The 13,578-nt window shown below is 41.9% G+C and overlaps 1 protein-coding gene across 2 annotated transcripts in view; it reads left to right on the forward strand.

Moving 5' to 3' along the window:
* The window catches only part of lrmda (leucine rich melanocyte differentiation associated), a 408,401-nt gene that overhangs the window by 23,358 nt on the left and 371,465 nt on the right, over window positions 1–13,578 (forward strand). The gene's annotated exons all lie outside the window — the stretch shown is intronic.

Here is a 13,578-nt window from a genome sequence, read left to right on the forward strand (position 1 = left end):
ACCTGTCAGGTGTGGGATTATCTTGGCAAAAGAGAAATGCTCACTAACAGGGATGTGAACAAATTTGTGCACACCATTTTAGAGAAATATGTTTTTTGTGCGTATGGAAAATGTCTGGGATCTTTTATTTCAGCTCATGAAACATGGGACCAACACTTTACATGTTGTATTTATATTTTTGTTCCGTGTATGTCCTGTACTATTTAAAGTCATGTTGCCACCATATATCAATATATCTTATATCCTATATGGATTAAGATGGAAAGATCCCAATGTGCCCATTGGAGACCATGGAGACCCTCTTTAGACATGACTCACTCCGTTCTTTCTAAAAGGTTCAGTTTTAGTGCCAGGCATTATGATTTTCAAATTTTCCTTTTTGAATTTGCATTGTGCCTGGCTGGCATCGTCATTAAATCGGAAACTAGCACATTCAACTCATACAAGTCTGTATTCGACGTCCTTAAAGTAGGTTTCGGTTTTGCTAGGGCGTTGTGGACGGGTATTGCGGATGGGGATAAGCATCAGCCTGAACTTAACCTTAAACATTTGGAGTTAATGGTTAAAGTTAACTTTGAACACATTTGGAACAACTTCAACTTTTATTTTTTTGATATACTTTCTTTTCATGTATGTCAGATTAGTTACAGTAACAATCTTTTGAATTGGACAATTTTTAGGTAGGAAACCCATTTTCCCCAGTATTTTTGGCCTTGTGTTCTTAAAGCAAAGGTCATACGCTCCATATAGTGTATTTATTTAATATACTATATGTAATGTCTACACATTGTGTCACGGGGGGGGGGGGGGGGGGGTCGTTTTGTAGCCATTTCCTAGTGATAGCCTTTTTACTGGCTGTCAGTAGGTCCTCCAGCAGGTACTTGTCTCTATTGTGTAAGTTATCAGGTATTTCACCCAAATACAAAAAAGGATTGTTTTGTTCCATGTCAAAACCCATTATTTTTCCAATGTTAGATCTTATTTCTCCCCAGTAAGATTCAATAGCAGGGCGGGACCAAAAAATATGTGAGTGATCTGCCGTTGATAGCCCGCATTCTCTCCAAAATGGGTGTTGGGAGCCAGTGTGTTTTGATTTCAGTTTAGGTGTTATGAAGACACGTATAACATTCTTCCAACAGAATTCTTACAAAGACCTTGAGTTGGTAGAGCTTAATTGAGTCGTAACATTGTAATCCATGTTATCAGTTATTTAAATGTTAAGTTCCTCCTCCCACAAAATTAGAAATTTGAGAAACATGGATTGATCTAATTCTGACATGAGACTGTGAGAGCTGGTAGAGTTAGCTACCTGTCATAGATGTGAGAGGAGCAACATCTTTGCCATATCTGCATTAAGTGCAATTTAATATGTTCACATCATGTGCATTATGTGGTTTGGCATGTCATAGGGACATCAAAGACCATGTGAGAGCATCAAGCTGCCTACCAAATGGCACCCTATTTACTAAATAGGAGCACTATATAGGGAATAGGGTGCCATTTGTGAGACACTCAGAGCAGCAGAGAGATGGGTTGGCTGGTACCAAGCTGTGGCCGGATAAAAGGACTGATCAATAAATGTGACATGTTAATGCAGGGGCCAAATAAAATAAAAGACCCTTCTGACAGGACCTGAAGAATCACCTTGTGGCAGCTGGTTCAGAGGGATGGACTGGGGGGAGGGGGGGGGGGGGGGGGGGTGCTGTCTCAGTCATCTCAGCAGCAGGACTGGCAAAATTGATCTGACAACTAAAAGAGGAGAGAGGATGGTTAGAAGGTGCTTTTGTTTCAAAAACCCTTTCTTGACCTGTCAGGGCCTTGAAAGACTCTGAATGGAGGCTCTTTTTGTCACGTCGTCGAAAATTGTCGTCGTCTTAAGGCAGTTATCTGTGCTGGAAATGTGGATTCTTCTTGTTTAATTGATTCACTTTGTGCCCGAGTCCTGTCACATGAATAATTGCTAAGTCCCGTGCCCCTGCCCAGTGTTTCATGAATAAATGTGTGCTTATCGGAGCATTAATATTCCTAATGAACCGCAGCGATTGGAAAACGAGCGTTGCCTTGACTGGAGTTTGATTTGCCTGCCTTTTCATTCGCTGAGGGTGTCAAACTCTGAATGTTTCAGACATGATTGCCCCCCTTGAATGTGAAACAAAGGCAATGTGTTAGAATTTGTAAACTGCATACTTCTTCAATGTATGTAATAGTGTTAGACTGGTTTGTCATAGGGTGTTTCTATGTTGGGTGTTGAGTTGTTATTACACAATTAACAATTAGTAGGCTAAATGTTTTAGTAAATATGTTGTCATTCAAAAGCTGATGACATTATTTTCCGATCAGCTTAATCTTTAATAATATCTTAGTAGGCTTGGGCGGTATACTGGGGTATTTGGAAGTAGCCTTGGGATAGTTTTTCAGTACCTTCAATACCTATTTCTTTGAATTTTCTTAAAGAAATGTGAATATTTTTAGCTTCTTTTTAAATAAATACCTGCAGTCAACTTGTGCAATACATTAGGAGATGAAGCATATCGTGTACTTCATTTCACCTGCTACATTCTTTTTCATTATGAAGCTTACCAGTATGCACCAGTCACATGGTGTTTGTTTACAAGCACCCAATGACAAGAGACCGGCGCCTTGTGAGTCACTCACTGTTGTGCAGCAGGCACCAGGTGATCTAGTTACAGTATGGAATTCACAACTAAATCTTTTCCAGCTAGATGTTGTATAATTATTAAGTAAACTGTATAAAATGTGCTAAATGCAGTTGTGCATTTGGTTTGCTAATTTAGTAGCTAGTTATCTAGCTAAGTAGTTAGCTTCTTGCTAAATCAAGCTTCTCTTGGTAACAGCAGAGAATCCCCTTCTGGATCAAGATCTTTGCTGTCGAATATTTGTTTTGTGTGTGCAACTGTGAGTAGCATTTTTTTGTTATTTGCAAAACTTTATGAGCTGGGATGTCAGTCTTGCAAATAGTTCATGTTAGAAACCAGGTCTCCATCCAACCTTTTTATGCAAACCCAAGCCTATGGGTTCGAAGCTTCGACCTCACAGCACACGCACACTTACACACACCAACTGATTAATGGACTGCTGAATGTTTTCTTTTCACTTGCTTTGTTTGTTCTTTTCCAAGTTAAGTCTATCTCTGAGAAGCTACCCAGGAAAGGGCTGAAATAGCCCATATTAATATATGTAGGCCTAGAAATGTTTATTTTTTATTTAACTAGGTTAAGAACAAATTCCTATTAAATAAGGTTCATGAAATCAATAACTTGATAACATCAGATAACATTCATATATTAGCCATTTCTGAGACTCGCATGGATAATTCCTTTAATGATACAGCAGTAGCAATAAAAAGGTATAACATCTATAAAAAAGACAGAAATGCTTTTGGGGAGGTGTTGATATATATATATATATATATATATATAGATATTCAGAGCCATATCCCTGTAATGCTTAGAGAAGATCTCATGTCAAGTGTTATTGTAGTGCTTTGGTTGCAGGTTCACCTGCCTCATCTAAATACTATTATTTTGGGCTGTTGCCATAGGCCACCAAGTGCTAACAGTCAGTATCTAAATAATGTGTATGAAATGCTTGATAGTGTATGTGATGTAAACAGAGAGGTCTACTTTCGTTGGGGACCTAAATATTGACTGAGTTTCATCAAGCTGGGTGGCAGGGTACGGTAGTGGTTAGAGTGTTGGACTAGTAACCGAAAGTTTGCAAGTTCAAATACCCAAGCTGACAAGGTACAAATCTGTTGTTCTGCCCCTGAACAGGCCGTCATTGAAAATAATAATTCGTTCTTAACTGACTTGCCTAGTTAAATAAAGGTAAAATAAATAAAAAGCTGTCCACCATTCACTTGAACTAGTGCCTGTAATCTGGTTCAGGTATAAATCAACCCCCATAGTTTTTACAAACACTACAGGAACAAGATATTCCACATGTATTGATCACATTTTTACTAATACTGTAGAACTGTCTTCTAAAGCTGTATCTGTACCCATTGGATGCAGGGATCACAATATAGTGGCTATATCCAGGAAAGCTAACGTTCCAAAAGCTGGGCCTAAAATATTGTAAAAGAGATCATAGAAAAGATTTTGCTGTGACTCTTATGTGGATGATGTTACAAATATTTGTTGGTCTGATGTGATTAATAAGGATCATCCAGATGCTGCACTTGATGAATTTATGAAATTGTTTCTTCCCATAATTGATAAACACGCACCTGTTAAGAAATTGACTTAACTGTTAAGGTTCCATGGATTGATGAGGAATTGAACAACTGTATGGTTGAAAGAGATGGGACAAAAGGAGGGCTAATAAGTCACTGCATGTCTGACTGGCTTACTTACTGCAAATTGAGAAAATATTTGACTAAACTCAACAAAAAGAAGAAGAAACGGTATTATGAAGCCAACATCAATGATATAAAGAATGATGGGAAAAAAACTCTGTAGTACTTAAAGATAAATTATGGGCAGAAAGACAAATTAAACTCCATCTTTCATCGAATCAGATGGCATTACAAAATCATTTGATGTTGCCAATTATTTTAATGATTTCTTCATTGACAAAGTGGGCAAACGTAGGCAGGAAATCCCAACATCGAACAGTGAGACATCGTATTCATGCATAAAAAAACAAATCATGAAAGAAAATCATTGTAAGTTTGCATTTTGTAAAGTTAGTGTGGAAGAGGTGAAACATTATTGTTATCGCTCAATGACAAACCTCCTGGCACTGACAACTTAGATGGAAAGGTACTGAGGATGGTAGCTGACTCTATGGCCACTCCTATCTGTCATAACTTTAATCTGAGTCTAGAGGAAGGTGTTTGTCCTCAGGCCTGGAGGGAAGCCAAAGTCATTCCGCTAGCCAGGAGTGGTAAAGCGGCCTTTACTGGTTCTAACAGCAGACCTACCAGCTTTCTGCCAGCTCTTAGCAAATACACTCAACAAAAAAAGAAACGTCCTCTCACTGTCAACTGCATTTATTTTCAGCAAACTTAACATGTGTAAATATTTGTATGAACATACCAAGATTTAACAACTGAGACATAAACAGAACAAGTTCCACAGACATATGACTAACAGAAATGGAATAATGTGTCCCTGAACAAAGGGGGGGTCAAAATCAAAAGTAACAGTCAGTATCTGGTGTGGCCACCAGCTGAATTAAGTACTGCAGTGCATCTCCTCCTCATGGACTGCACCAGATTTGCCAGTTCTTGCCGTGAGATGTTACCCCACTCTTCCACCAAGGCACCTGCAAGTTCCCAGACATTTCTGTGTGGAATGGACCTAGCCCTCACCCTTCGATCCAATAGGTCCCAGACGTGCTCAATGGGATTGAGATCTGGGCTCTTCGCTGGCCATGGCAGAACACTGACATTCCTGTCTTGCAGGAAATCACACACAGAATAAGCAGTATGGCTGGTGGCATTGTCATGCTGGAGGGTCATGTCAGCATGAGCCTGCAGGAAGGGTACCACATGAGGGAGGAGGATGTCTTCCCTGTAACGCACAGCGTTGAGATTGCCTGCAATGACAACAAGCTCAGTCCGATGATGTTGTGACACACCGCCCAGACCATGACGGACCCTCCACCTCCAAATCGATCCCGCTCCAGAGTACAGGCCTCTGTGTAACGCTTATTCCTTTGACCACCACCCCTGGTGAGACAAAACCGCAACTCGTCAGTGAAGAGCACTTTTTGCCAGTCCTGTCTGTTCCAGTGACGGTGGGTTTGTGCCCATAGGTGACGTTGTTGCCGGTGATGTCTGGTGAGGACCTGCCTTACAACAGGCCTACAAGCCCTCAGTCCAGCCTCTCTCAGCCTATTGCGGTTTAACTCAGGCAGTTGTTGTTCGATCCTGTACCTGTCCCGAGGACGATCAGCTGTCCGTCCTGTCTCCCTGTAGCGCTGTCTTACTCATCTTACAATACGGACATTGCAATTTATTGCCCTGGCCATATCTGCAGTCCTCATGCCTCCTTGCAGCATGCCTAAGGCACGTTCACGCAGATGAGCAGGGACCCTGGGCATCTTTCTTTTGGTGTTTTTCAGTCAGTAGAAGTACCTCTTTAGTGTCCTAAGTTTTCATAACTGTGACCTTAATTGCCTACCGTCTGTAAGCTGTTAGTGTCTTAACGACCGTTCCACAGGTGCATGTTCATTAATTGTTTATGGTTCGTTGAGCAAGCATGGGAAACAGTGTTTAAACACTTTACAATAAAGATCTCTCTCTCTCTCTCTCTCTCGCTCTCTCTCTCTCGCTCTCTCTCTCTCTCTCTCTCTCTCTCTCTCTCTCGCTCTCTCTCGCTCTCTCTCGCTCTCTCTCTCTATATATATATATATATATATATATATATGTGGAGTTTTCTAGGCAGAAACCATTTTCTCTAGGGCGCTTGTGAGCAACGGTGCAGCGAAGCCTAATCATTACAGGCTATTGTTTCCCTACTTATTTCTCATACACCAGATGGGTGCTACGGGGGCTAGAGCTACACAGATTGTGCATAGCTCTAATATACAGTTAATATCTATATTCCACACTGGACATGGAAGCGTGTTACAGTATCTGTTGGAAGTTGACTGGAACAGGCCTAATATTTTTATTTTTATTTATTTCACCTTTATTTAACCAGGTAGGCTAGTTGAGAACAAGTTCTCATTTACAACTGCGACCTGGACAAGATAAAGCAAAACAGTTCGACACATACAACAACACAGAGTTACACATGGGATAAACAAACATACAGTCAATGATACAGTAGAAAAAGTCTATATACAGTGTGTGCAAATGAGGTAGGATAAGGGAGGTAAGGCAATAAATAGGCCATGGTGGCAAAGTAATTACAATACAGCAATTAAACACTGGAATGGTAGATGTGCAGAAGATGAATGTGCAAGTAGAGATACTGGGGTGCAAAGGAGCAAGATAGATAAATAAATAAATACAGTATGGGGATGGGGTAGTTAGATGGGCTATTTACAGATGGGCTGTGTACAGGTGCAATGATCTGTGAGCTGCTCTGACAGCTGGTGCTTAAAGCTAGTGAGGGAGATATGAGTCTCCAGCTTCAGCGATTTTATTTTTTTAGTTCGTTCCAGTCATTGGCAGCAGAGAACTGGAAGGAAAGGCGGCCAAAGGAAGAATTAGCTTTGGGGGTGACCAGTGAGATATAGCTGCTGGAGCGCGTGCTACGGGTGGGTGCTGCTATGGTGACCAGTGAGCTGAGATAAGGCGAGGCTTTACCTAGCAGAGACTTGTAGATGACCTGGAGCCAGTGGGTTTGGCGGCGATTATGAAGCAAGGGCCAGCCAACGAGAGCATACAGGTCGCAGTGGTGGGTAGTATATGGGGCTTTGGTGACTAAACAGATGGCACTGTGATAGACTGCATCCAATTTTTTGAGTAGGGTGTTGGAGGCTATTTTGTAAATGACATCGCCAAAGTCGAGGATTGGTAGGATGGTCAGTTTTACGAGGGTAAGTTTGGCAGCATGAGTGAAGGATGCTTTGTTATGGAATAGGAAGCCGATTCTAGATTTAATTTTGGATTGGAGATGCTTAATGTGAGTCTGGAAGGAGAGCTTACAGTCTAACCAGACACCTAGGTATTTGTAGTTGTCCACATATTCTAAGTCAGAACCGTCTTGAGTAGTGATGCTAGACGGGCAGGCTGGTGTGGGCAGCGATCGGTTGAAGAGCATGCATTTAGTTTTACTTGTATTTATGAGCAGTTGGAGGCCAGGGAAGGAGAGTTGTATGGCATTGAAGCTCGTCTGGAGATTTGTTAACACAGTGTCCAAAGAAGGGCCAGAGGTATACAGAATGGTGTCGTCTGCGTAGAGCAGCAAAAGCGACATCATTGATTTATACAGAGAAGAGAGTTGGCCCGAGAATTGAACACTGTGGCACCCCCATAGAGACTGCCAGAGGTCTGGACAAGAGGCCCTCCGATTTGACACACTGAACTCTATCTGAGAAGTAGTTGGTGAACCAGGCGAGGCAATGATTTGAGAAACCAAGGCTGTTGAGTCTGCCGATAAGAATGTGGTGATAGACAGATTAGAAAGCCTTAGCAGGGTCGATGAATATGGCTGCACAGTAATGTCTCTTATCGGTGGCGGTTACGATATCGTTTAGGACCTTGAGCATGGCTGAGGTGCACTCATGACCAGCTCTGAAACCAGATTGCATAGCGGAGAAGGTACGGTGGGATTCGAAATGGTCGGTAATCTGTTTGTTAATTTGGCTTTCGAAGACCTTAGAAGGGCAGGGTAGGATAGATATAGGTCTATAGCAGTTTGGGTCTAGAGTGTCTCCCCTTTTGAAGATGGTGATGACCGCAGCAGCTTTCCAATCTTTGGGAATCTCAGACGATACGAAAGAGAGGTTGAACAGGCTAGTAACAGGGGTTGCAACAATTTCGACAGATAATTTTAGAAAGAGAGGGTCCAGATTGTTTAGCCCGGCTGATTTGTAGAGGTCCAGATTTTGCCGCTCTTTCAGAACATCAGCTATCTGGATTTGGGTGAAGGAGAAATGGGGAGGCTTGGGTGAGTTGCTGTGGGGGGTGGAGGGCTGTTGATCGGAGTAGGGGTAGCCAGGTGGAAAGCATGGCCAGCCATAGAAAAATGCTTATTGAAATTCTCAATTATAGTGTATTTATAGGTGGTGACAGTGTTTCCTAGCCTAAATGCAGTGGGCAGCTGGGAGGAGGTGCTCTTATTCTCCATGGACTTTACAGTGTCCCAGAACTTTTTGGAGTTTGTGCTACAGGATGAAAATTTCTGCTTGAAAAAACTAGCCTTGGCTTTCCTAACTGCCTAAATGTGTTGGTTTTAGAAGATATCAAGGTCTGCATTTATGTTCCTTGTACTTGATCGCATCACATTAACAACTTGATGTTCAGAATCAAATATTTATATCTCTGACATTTTACTAATTCATTATTAATATTTAATTTGGTTAAGGAGTAATCTTAATGTCAGATATCATTACTGGACTTCAAAGGATTGTCTGGACAGAAGAGAAGGGGAGAAGCAATCAAGTATTACCCAAGCCATTTGGGACTGATGGTATTGGATGATTGATTGTTGTGGATTAGTTGTTGGATTAGGCTACAAACCATTTAAATTCCCTCTAAATTTGTATTACTGGTGAGGCTTGTATTCATGTCATCAAACTTTTCCAGCTCCCACCATCTCTTAGGGCCAGTATTTCATTTTTGACCACATAAGCTGACCAACAAAAACTCTGGTTCCTGTAAGTTCAGGAGTTTTTCCTGGTCAGGTCATGTTGTCATGAAAAACTCTTGTCCCTGGCCTAGTGATAAATTGCGTAGCGTAAATGGACCACCCTTTAATAAAAGCTTTTTCTGTGATGATTGGAGGCTGTGAAGATCACATGATTCCTCTCTGAGGCCACGGTTGAGTGGAACTGTGAAATTCAATTAGCGAGCAGACATGTGATGGTGATAAAAGAACCAAGAAGTAGAGCGCTGAGTCTTGGCATAGCCTCTCTCTCTCTCTCTCTCTCTCTCTCTTTCTCTCTTTCTCTCTCTCCCCTCTCTCTCTCTCCCACTCTGGGTTTTAGTTATCCCCATAGGAACTTCCCTTGAGGACAAAGGAACCCAGTCACACGGCCTAATATAATAGAGGGACTGGATGTCCCCGCGTTGTGTGATGAAATGAGCGTGGATAAAGAGGGCAATGACGTAAAGCTGTGTTTTAAAACACGCGGTCTGTCCCTGATGAGATTAACTTTCTGTGCCACCGCCTTTACTTGTTATGAATCACTTCAAAACAAGCGCTTGATGTCTCCTCGCACCTATCAAGAGCCATTTCATGGTACCGCTCTGTGTGTTGACATTTGTGACCCCATTTCAGTGACACCGAAAGTAACCCAAGTGCTAACTGCCTTGACGACTGACACTTTGTCAGACAGTCAGTGGACTGGACTGCCTTGAGGGTGATGCACTACTCCATGCCATTCTTGTGGAAGACCATGCCAGAAAGGATTGCTGCTAATATGCTTATTTCCATCAGCCCAATTGACAGCACTCATCCAGTAACTTGACAATGAGTGCCAATGAAAATGAGGCAGCACCTGTCACTGAGTAGTGTGGGTTTGTGTGTGTGTGTGTGTGTGTGTGTGTGTGTGTGTGTGTGTGTGTGTGTGTGTGTGTGTGTGTGTGTGTGTGAGTGAGTGAGTGGCTGGGCAGTTAATGCCAGGAAATAAAGTTGGTGTAGCAGCCTGTCACACCTACACCTCCTCTCCCCACACCAACCTGTCAGGCTGCCTCATCGATGTGTTGAAGGAATGAGACTTAGAGACACAGAGCCAGATGTGGTTGTTGGAGGACAGGGGTGGATATTGTGTTGTCCATTTAGTTTCGGGTCAAATGGGTGCAGTGTGTGTGACACTGTGCGGTGATGAGAAAAACACTGTGTGTGTGTGTGTGTGTGTGTGTGTGTGTGTGTGTGAGAGAGACACTATGATGATAGAGAATACAATGTGTGGACACCACTCTTCTATCTGATGGTTACCGTTTGAGCCAGCGTCTGTCGTAGGTGCTTGAATCCGTTACCTGTTTTAATATCACATTTGACACTTGAGGTGTGAGGAGCTACTGTGGCTATGAGGCGTGAGGACAATAAATCCTAATGTTATGTGATCGTTTTAGTGCAACAGACGAGAGTCACCTCCCTCTTCAGATAAACAATGTCATTGAGACTAACAAGTCACGGTTGTGTTAGTAAGGAGACATTTGACAGGTGTCCTACTTGTCAACACCACGCTCGACTTCAATTTTCACATCGCGTCTAAAATATTTTTGTATACGTTAATACTCGGCTGTGGTGTTGTTTCTGATTGCAAGTGAGAGGTATAGGGGCCTGTGTATCCTGTTGAGTCTCATCACATGGAGTAGGCCTATACTGTAGTGGTACTCAGATCAAGTTGGATGCCAAAGATGTGTGTGTACACACACACACACACACACACACACACACACACACACACACACACACACACACACACACACACACAGTGGTGTATCCCTATCTTCTGATGACGTTTTAATCTTTATCTGGGTTATAATTGGGATAGAGACGGGTAACTTTGGCGAGTGTTTCATCAGCCACACTGCTGCGTCAGAGTGTCCAGATGTATGATGCATGTTGTGGTGTTCATAGTCATCTTCTCTCTGTACTGAACAGATCAATCTCACTAAATGCAGCTTGTCTTGTTTTATTTATGATGCAAGTACTCTGCCGCAAGTGGTTCCCTTAATATGTGCAGAAGTTGACGATATAGGCCTATTGAGTGCTGTGGGGTCTCAATGGTCAAAGTCATCTAAATTAGTCTAGCAAGTAGACCCAGAATTGAAATGCCTTATCACAACGATATGACTCTGTGTTGTTTTAACCAGGACAAGCAGAATGAATTCAAAATGTAATTATGTTGAAACCATCTGAAATATAATCTTCCCTTTAAAGGCATTATAACCTGTAGCCCAGGGGTTCCCAGTCTTTTTCACGACCCCACCATGTAAAAAAAAAAGGTGATGTAATCAGCAACCAATGTTAACTTTTTTATTTGGAGCTATGAGAGTCTATTACAAATCAGTCTGACAGTATGGTTTGAAGTGACTGAAATACATCAGAAAGGTATTGGGAAGTTTAGAAGATCATGCCATGTATAATCTTCTGTGCAGAAAAGAACTCCGTCATTGCTTTCAATGATGATGTTATTTTCCCCCAGTCTGATTTAGTGCCTGTTCTTGTCCAATCTATTCTAACGAGTCCTGCGCATCTTGTGAGGATTGCAGTCATAATAGCTTATAGCTCAAAGTGAGTCATTGGGTCATAATAGTTTATAACTCCAACCGTTCAAAAGTTAGAGCCATATTTGTAGGAAGAAAACAGAAACCACTCTGTTTGTCACAACCGCATTTAGCGGATATCGGAGGTTACTCACATAACCGCTGTTCTCTAAACCAGGGTTTCCCCAAACTCAATCCTCGGGACCCCAAGGTTGCACATAATCAAAGCTTGATGATTAGTTGATTATTTGAATCAGCTGTGTAGTGTTAGGGCAAAAAACAAAACGTGCAACCTTGGGGTCCCGAGGACTGAATTTGGGGAAACCCTGCTCTTAACCAAGCGCGTCTCGGCAGGAATGTGTGTGTGTGTATGTATACATACATGCATGCATGCATACATACATGCATGCACACATGCATACAGTTGAAGTCGGAAGTTTACATACAGTTGAAGTCATTAAAACTTGTTTTTCAACCACTCCACAAATGTCTTGTTAAAACTATAGTTTTGGCAAGTCAGTTAGGACATCTACTTTGTGCATGACACAAGTCATTTTTCCAATAATTGTTTACAGACAGATTATTTAACTTATAACTCACTGTATCACAATTCCAGTGGGTCAGAAGATTACATACACTAAGTTGACTGTGCCTTTAAACAGCTTGGACAATTCCAGAAAAGATTTCATGTCTTTGGAAGCTTCTGATAGGCTAATTGACATCATTTGAGTCAATTGGAGGTGTACCTGTGGATATATTTCAAGACCTACCTTCAAACTCAGTGCCTCTTTGCTTGACATCATGGGAAAATCAAAAGAAATCAGCCAAGACCTCAGACAAAAAATTGTAGACCTCCACAAGTCTGGTTCATCCTTGGGAGTAATTTCCAAACGCCTGAAGGTACCACGTTCATCTGTACAAACAATAGTACGCAAGTATAAACACCATGGGACCACGCAGCCGCTATACCGCTCAGGAAGGAGACGCGTTCTGTCTCCTAGAGATGAATGTACTTTGGTGCGAAAAGTGCTAATCAATCGCAGAACAAAAGCAAAGAACCTTGTGAAGATGCTGGAGGACGGGGGTGGTAGCATCATGTTGTGGGGGTGCTTTGCTCCAGGAGGGACTGGTGCACTTCACAAAATAGATGGCATCATGGGGAGGAAAATTATGTGGATATATTGAAGCGACATCTCAAGACATCAGTCAGGAAGTTAATGCTTGGTTGCTAATGTGTCTTCCAAATGGACAATGACCCCAAGCATACTTCCAAAGTTGTGTCAAAATGGCTTAAGGACAACAAAGTCAAGGTATTAGAGTGGCCATGACAAAGCCTTGACCTCAATCCTATAGAAAATTTGTGGGCAGAACTGAAAAAGTGTGTCCGAGCAAGAAGGCCTACAAACCTGACTCAGTTACACCAGCTCTGTCAGGAGGAATGGGGCAAAATTCACCCAACTTATTGTGGGAAGCTTGTGGGAGGCTACCCGAAACATTTGACCCAAGTTAAACAGTTTAAAGGCAACACAATCAATTAGTATTTGGTAGCATGTAAACTTCTGACCCACTGTGAATGTGATGAAAGAAATAAAAGCTGAAATGAATCATTTTCTCTACTATTATTCTGACATTTCACATTCTTAAAATAAAGTGGTGATCCTAACTCACCTAAGACAATGAATTTTTATTATTAATATCAGGAATTGTGAAAAACTGAGTTT

Source organism: Salmo trutta, chromosome 18 (assembly GCF_901001165.1).
Source record: "Salmo trutta chromosome 18, fSalTru1.1, whole genome shotgun sequence".
Lineage (NCBI taxonomy): Eukaryota > Metazoa > Chordata > Actinopteri > Salmoniformes > Salmonidae > Salmo > Salmo trutta.